This window comes from Leuresthes tenuis, unplaced genomic scaffold, assembly GCF_036924035.1.
Source record: "Leuresthes tenuis unplaced genomic scaffold, fLeuTen1.0.hap1 SCAF_18, whole genome shotgun sequence".
NCBI classification, from domain to species: domain Eukaryota; kingdom Metazoa; phylum Chordata; class Actinopteri; order Atheriniformes; family Atherinopsidae; genus Leuresthes; species Leuresthes tenuis.
In genome coordinates, this window is record NW_027325372.1 from 27,818,030 (window position 1) to 27,826,335 (window position 8,306).

The window sequence follows — 8,306 nt, forward strand, 5'->3', positions numbered from 1 at the left end:
GAACACAACCTCTCTCGCTTTTGATGATGTATGGACCGGCATTCTTACCTTTTCTAACACATTTTTCAGCAATTATGGTCGGAGATTCACACCTACTCACAGCCGAACAACTCCGCTCCCGCATTTGATGGTGTATAGTCGGGCATTCTCACCCTTTCTCATCAGCTTTTTGCAAATTATGATCTGACATTCACACCTACTTGCAGTCGAACAGCTCTGCTCCCGCTTTTGATTATGTTTGGTTGGATATTCGAACCTTTTCTTAACTTCTTTTTACATATTTTGGTTGGACGTTCACACCTTCTTGTAGCCGAACACTTCCACTCCTGCTTTTGATGATGTATGGTTGGGCATTCACACCTTTTTTTTGCCCATTTTTCAGGAATTATGGGTGGACATTCACACCTTGCAGCTGAACACCTCCTATCCCACTTATGATCATGTGCGGTTTGATTTTCGAAAAGTTTCTTTCATGTTTTCTAGCAATTATTGATGGACATGTAGACCTTCTTGCAGCTGAACACCTCCGCTCCCGCATTTGATCATACATTGTCAGGCATTCGCACCTTGTCTTACCCACTTTTTACAAACTTTAGTCGAACAGTCACACCTTTTTGCAGCCGAACACCACCTCTCCCGCTTTTGATGATGTATGGTCCAGCATTCTTACCTTTTCTAACACATTCTTCAGCAATTATGGTCGGACATTCACACCTACTCAGAGCCGAACATCTCCGCTCCCGCATTTGATGGTGTATAGTCGGGCATTCTCACCCTTTCTCATCAGCTTTTTACAAATTATGATCTGACATTCACACCTGCTTTTGATAATGTATTGTTAGGCATTCGCACCTTTTTTTTACCCATTTTTCATGAATTATGGGTAGACATTCACACCTTCTTGCAGCCGAACACCTCCTCTCCCGCTTATGATCATGTGCAGTTTGATATTCGAAAATTTACTTTCTTGTTTTAAAGCAATTATTGATGGACATTCAAACCTTCTTTTTGATGGTGTATAGTCGGGCTTTCGAGCCTTTTCTTCCCGGTTTTTACAAACCATGGTCGGACTTTCACACCTTCTTGTAGCCGAACAACTCCGCTCCCGCTATTGATTGTGTACAGTCGGGTATTTTAACCTTTTCTTACCCGCTTTTTACCAACTATGGTTGGACATTCACACCGTCTTACAGCGGAACACCTCTGCTCCCGCTTTTGATGGTGTATAGTCGGGCATTCGAACCTTTTCTTACCCGCTTTTTACAAACTATGGTGGGACATTCAAACCTTCTTGTATCCGAAAACCTCCGCTCTCTCTTTTGATCATACATTGTCGGACATTCGCACCTTTTCTTACCCGCTTTTTACAAACCATGGTCGGACTTTCACACCTTCTTGTAGCCGAACAACTCCGCTCCCGCTATTGATTGTGTACAGTCGGGTATTTTAACCTTTTCTTACCCGCTTTTTACCAACTATGGTCGGACATTCACACCTTCGTACAGCGGAACACCTCCGCTCCCTCTTTTGATGGTGTATGTTCGGGCATTCAAACCTTTTCTTACCCGCTTTTTCCAAACTATGGTCGGCTATTCACAGCTTCCTCTCCACCATACTTGTATGGTGGAATATTCACACCCACTTGCATCCGAAGACCTCCGCCCCAAATTTTGTTGATATTTAGTCGGACATTCGCACCTTACCCGCTTTTGGAAAACTATGGCCTTCTTGCAGCCAAACACCTCTGATCTCGCTTTTGATGATGTAAGGTTGGGCAGTCAGACCTTGCTTCACCTGCTTTTCACCAAATATAGTCGGACATTCACACCTTCTTGCAGCCGAACACTTCCGCTTTTAGTGTTCTATGAGGCATTCACATATTTTTTTTCACCGTATTTTATAGACTATGGTTGGAAATTCTCACCCACTCTCATCCGAAGACCTCTCCTCCCGCTTTTGTTAATATATAGTCGGGCATTCGAACCTTTTCTTACCCGCTTTTTACAAATTATAGTCGAACATTCACACCTACTTGCAGCTGAATACTTCCGCTCCACCTTTTAGGTATGTATGGTTGGCATTTGCACCTCTTTTTATACTGATTGCTGAAGATTAAGTTGTACTTTCTCAAACTACAACATTTTTTTATTTGTTGAAACTTGATTTGAAGTGGATAAATAAGGAGGACAAACAGTTTTAAGTCAGGCTGATAGAAGGAATTCATTTTATAGCAAAATCTGTACTTCGTCATATGTCGAGAGATGCTTATTGCTGAAGAAGTTCTTTCTCATTCTACAAAGTACAACGTTGTTTATCGTTGAAACTTGATTAGACATGAATAAATATGAAGGACAAAGCAGTCTTAACTTGGTTTGAGTTAAGGAATTCGTTTTATAGGAGAATCCGAATTCGTGCATAACTCATAAAATAGAGCTTATTTTCGGATTCCTGAAGAATGATTCTGGTTCTTTCTCATAATACAAAGTTTGTTGTTTATTGTTGAAACTTCATCAGAAGTGAAGAAATAAATGAATGCCTATCAACAAATGTGGGATCTAAACTCTAGTGCTTCCTCTAAAATAATTTCCTTTCTCAATTTAGAAATGTGTGTGTGTAAGTCACAACACCCGTGACACCAAAACGGCTTTCTTTTCTCTACACTCTGCACTATGAGCACACACACCAAATCAGAAAGGCTTTTTTCTCTCTTTTCTACATTATGGACTGTGGGGACACAAAACCGCTCTCTCTCTTTTTTTTTTTTATCGTGTGCCAGGGCGTTGTCTCATGTATTAGATTATGCTTAAGATACGAATGGGTTTATCAGTCACATCAGAATCCATACATACTGATCCTCCCGTAATAAAATGGTCGGATCTTATCAAACACACTTTGTTTCTTGTGACAATCAAGTCAGCGAAACAGCGTATACACGTCAAGACACTGAATCAAGTTTGCCACAAGAACTCATAAGTTTGGCAGTATTGCTCTGCCATCAGCAATGATACACCCATTTTATTTTCGTGAGACATGTGCAAGCACCTGTTCATCTACTGTTCTATCACTATGAATTAGTGATCTATTATCAATAAGGATACTTCTACAACTACTATCAAAGTATGTCCGGACTTCTTATGTTGTCAGTTGCTATATATGAATAAGTGGGTAGCTACTGACAAGCATTAAGCATGTCACACAGCCCAAACATATAACATTTCAGGACACACCACACAGTTAACAACCACAGTGAAGCGTGTCAAAGCCCAAACATGTAACATTCAACAGGACACTTACACAACACATTCAAATCAAACAGTCAGACAACATACAAGAACATATACCCCAGCCGGCATTGCTCCCTGCCTATTTTCGTACAGCACACTATGTGTGCGCACACCTTTATTCACAAACTCTTCAACTTATACTCTTTTACCGAAGCTGCTACAGCTCGATTACCACCTTTTAGGTATGTATGGTTGGCATTTGCACCTCTTTTTATACTGATTGCTGAAGATTAAGTTGTACTTTCTCAAACTACAACATTTTTTTATTTGTTGAAACTTGATTTGAAGTGGATAAATAAGGAGGACAAACAGTTTTAAGTCAGGCTGATAGAAGGAATTCATTTTATAGCAAAATCTGTACTTCGTCATATGTCGAGAGATGCTTATTGCTGAAGAAGTTCTTTCTCATTCTACAAAGTACAACGTTGTTTATCGTTGAAACTTGATTAGACATGAATAAATATGAAGGACAAAGCAGTCTTAACTTGGTTTGAGTTAAGGAATTCGTTTTATAGGAGAATCCGAATTCGTGCATAACTCATAAAATAGAGCTTATTTTCGGATTCCTGAAGAATGATTCTGGTTCTTTCTCATAATACAAAGTTTGTTGTTTATTGTTGAAACTTCATCAGAAGTGAAGAAATAAATGAATGCCTATCAACAAATTGACCTTCTGTTGACCTTCGGGGAGGTGAGTATCTTCACTAGACTCACCTGTCTGCTCTTCCTCCTCATTTAGCGTAGCTCCACCCTCTGCCTGTGAATTCTCACAGACTTCAACACTGAGTGGTGAGGCCTCTACAGGCCCCTCCCCTTTTTGCTCCTCACTTCCAATCCAAGCTTTTGGCGGGAAGTTTGAATTTATTGGGTCAACCTCTTCACTTTGTTCACCAACTGCCACCTTTGGTCTTTCTCTTTGTTGGCTTGACTGTGGCTTTACCGTCTTTAATTTGTTTGCAAAAGATTTAGGGCAATCTCTGAAGAGGTGATTTAATTCTCCACAGAGATTACATTTCCTGCCATTTGGACACTCTCCAAAAGTTTGCCCAATTTCTCTGCTCTTCCCACATAACACCTTGGTACAAGCCTCAACCAGGTGCCCATGCTCACCACACTTGCGGCAGAACTTGGGCTGCCCCTGGTAGTGGATGTAACCTCGGTTTTCAAGGTGGCCAGAGTGTCGCCCACCCGCTGCACTGAGCACTCTTCAGCCCTTTTAAATGGTATAACTTTGCACTCCCGCACGCTCCAGCAAGCACCATTCAAGCAACAACTTTGCACTCCAGCTTCGAACATCGGCACAGTCGCAACAAGTAAGGCGACTCTACTCAGAGAAGTCACTCTGCACAGTAAGAAGATTTCTTTTGCACAGACAGAAAGGGCTTCACCCGCAAAGGTAAAGCCTGCCAAAAATAGAAACAACTCATTAGTGCTGCTCTCCACAGAAATCTTTAGTAAAAGGCGAAAGACTTGTACGTTATGAAGAGAAACCAGAGTACGATTATCCATCACTGCGGGAGCAGGGCATCAGGCTAGTTGGCATAGCCACCTTACCCATGGTGAGCTTTGCTTGGTTGAGACGCTTGCTCCCCCCCCTTGCTCCTCGGCTGACCAAGTAGGAACATAATTTGTAAAAAGTGGGTAAGAAAAGGTTCGAATGCCCGACTAAATATTAACAAAAGCGGGAGGAGAGGTCTTCGGATGAGAGTGGAATTTCCTACCACACAAGTATGGTGGAGAGGAAGCTGTGATTGGCCGACAATAGTAAAAAGCAGGTGAGAAAAGGTGCGAATGTCAAAACATACATGATCAAAACAGGGAGCGGAGGTGTTTGGCTGCGACAAGGTGTGAATGTCCACCCATAATTAATGAAAAACGGGCAACAAGTAGGTTCAAATGCCCAACCATACATCATCAAAAGCAGGAGTGGATGTGTTCGGCTTCAAGAAGGTATGAATGTCCATCAATAATTGCTATAAAACATGAAAGAAAATTTTCGAATGTCAAACCGCACATAATCATAAGCGGGAGAGGAGGTGTTCGCTGACTTGATTGTCACAAGAAACAAAGTGTGTTTGATAAGATCCGACCATTTTATTACGGGAGGATCAGTATGTATGGATTCTGATGTGACTGATAAACCCATTCGTATCTTAAGCATAATCTAATACGTGAGACAACGCCCTGGCACACAATCAAAAAAAAAAAGAGAGAGCGGTTTTGTGTCCCCACAGTCCATAATGTAGAAAAGAGAGAAAAAAGCCTTTCTGATTTGGTGTGTGTGCTCATAGTGCAGAGTGTAGAGAAAAGAGAGAAAAGAAAGCCGTTTTGGTGTCACGGGTGTTGTGACTTACACACACACATTTCTGAATTGAGAAAATAAATTATTTTAGAGGAAGCAGTAGAGTTTAGATCCCACATTTGTTGATAGGCATTCATTTATTTCTTCACTTCTGATGAAGTTTCAACAATAAACAACAAACTTTGTATTATGAGAAAGAACCAGACTCATTCTTCAGGAATCCGAAAATAAGCACGAATTCGGATTCTCCTATAAAACGAATTAATTAACTCAAACCAAGTTAAGACTGCTTTGTCCTTCATATTTATTCATGTCTAATCAAGTTTCAATGATAAACAACGTTGTACTTTGTAGAATGAGAAAGAACTTCTTCAGCAATAAGCATCTCTCGACATATGACGAAATACAGATTTTGCTATAAAATTAATTTCTTCTATCAGCGTGACTTAAAACTGTTTGTCCTCCTTATTTATCCACTTCAAATCAAGTTTCAACAATTAAAAAAAAATTGTAGTTTGAGAAAGAACAACTTAATCTTCAGCAATCAGTATAAAAAGAGGGTAACAAAAGGTGCAAATGCCAACCATACATCACTAAAAGGTGGAGCGGAAGTATTCAGCTGCAAGTAGGTGTGAATGTTCGACCATAATTTGTAAAAAGTGGGTAAGAAAAGGTTCGAATGCCCGACTAAATATTAACAAAAGCGGGAGGAGAGGTCTTCGGATGAGAGTGGGTGAGAATTTCCTACCATACAAGTATGGTGGAGAGGAAGCTGTGATTGGCCGACAATAGTAAAAAGCAGGTGAGAAAAGGTGCGAATGTCAAAACATACATGATCAAAACAGGGAGCGGAGGTGTTTGGCTGCGACAAGGTGTGAATGTCCACCCATAATTAATGAAAAACGGGCAACAAGTAGGTTCGAATGCCCAACCATACATCATCAAAAGCAGGAGTGGAAGTGTTCGGCTTCAAGAAGGTATGAATGTCCATCAATAATTGCTATAAAACATGAAAGAAAATTTTCGAATCCGCTGCAAGAAGGTGTGAATATCCACCCATAATTACTGAAAAATGGGTAAGAAAAGGTGCGAATGCCCAACCATACATCATCAAAAGCAGGAGTGGATGTGTTCGGCTACAAGAAGGTTTGACTGTCCGACCATAGTTTGTGAAAAGCGGGTAAGAACAGGTTTGTATAACCGACTGTACACAATCAAAAGAGGGAGCGGAGTTGTTCAGCTACAAGAAGGTGTGAAAGTCCGACCATGGTTTGTAAAAAGCGGGTAAGAAAAGGTTCGTATGCCCGAATATACACCATCAAATGCGGGAGCGGAGGTGTTCGGCTGTGAGTAGGTGTGAATCTCCAACCATAATTGCTGAAAAATGTGTTAGAAAAGGTAAAAATGCCGGTCCATACATCATCAAAAGCGGGAGAGGTGGTGTTCGGCCACAAGTAGGTGTGAATGTCCAGCCATAATTACTCACAAACGGGTAAGAAAAGGTAGTATTGCCAGACCATATATGATCAAAACAGGGAGCGGAGGTGGTTAAGCTGCAAGAAGGTGTTAATGTCCGACTAAAGTTTGTAAAAAGCGGGTAAGAAAAGGTGCGAATGCCCGACAATGTATGATCAAAAGAGGGAGCGGAGGTTTTCGGCTGAAAGAAGGTCTGAATGTCCAACCATAATTTGTAAAAACCGGGGAAGAAAAGGCTCGAAAGCCCGACTATACACCATCAAAAGCTGGAGCGGAGGTGTTCAGCTGCAAGAAGGTCTGAATGTCCATCAATAATTGCTAGAAAACATGAAAGAGAATTTTCGAATATCAAACCGCACATGATAATAAGCGGGAGAGGAGGTGTTCATATGCAAGAAGGTGTGAATGTCCACCCATAATTACTGAAAAATGGGTAAGAAAAGGTGCGAATTCCCAACCATACATCATCAAATGCACGAGTGGATGTGTTCGGCTACAAGATGGTTTGAATGTCCGACCATAGTTTGTAAAAAGCGGGTAAGAAAAGGTTTGAATGCCCAAACATACACCATCAAAAGAGGGAGCGGAGGTGTTCCGCTGTAAGAAGGTGTGAATGTCCGACCATAGTTGGTAAAAAGCGGGTAAGAAAAGGTTAAAATACCCGACTGTACACAATCAATAGCGGGAGCGGAGTTGTTCGGCTACTAAAAGGTGTGAAAGTCCGACCCTGGTTTTCAAAAGCGGGTAAGAAAAGGTTCGAATGCCCGAACATACATCATCAAAAGAGGTAGCGGAGGTGTTCCGCTGTAAGACGGTGTGAATGTCCGATCATAGTTGGTAAAAAGCGGGTAAGAAAAGGTTAAAATACCCGACTGTACACAATCAAAAGAGGGAGCGGAGTTGTTCAGCTAAGAGAAGGTGTGAAAGTCCAACCATGGTTTGTAAAAAGCGGGTAAGAAAAGGTTCGTATGCCCGAATATACACTATCAAAACCGGAAGCGTAGGTGTTCGGCTGCAAGAAGGTGTGAACGTCCGACCAAAGTTTGTGAAAAAGCAGTTAAGAAAAGGTTCGAATATCTAACCAAACATAATCAAAAGCGGGAGCAGAGCTGTTCGACTGCAAGTAGGTGTGAATGTCAGAGAATAATTTGCAAAAAGCTGATGAGAAAGGGTGAGAAATCCCGACTATACACCATCAAATGCGGTAGCGGAGTTGTTCGGCTGTGAGTAGGTGTGATTCTCCA

The 8,306-nt window shown here is 41.3% G+C and overlaps 1 non-coding gene across 1 annotated transcript; it reads right to left on the reverse strand.

Moving 5' to 3' along the window:
* Positions 1 to 4,669: 4,669 nt before the first annotated feature.
* LOC140276369 (U5 spliceosomal RNA) lies at positions 4,670 to 4,783 on the reverse strand. The gene has a single exon (XR_011908969.1). It is a non-coding gene; the product is annotated as a U5 spliceosomal RNA (small nuclear RNA).
* Positions 4,784 to 8,306: the final 3,523 nt, after the last annotated feature.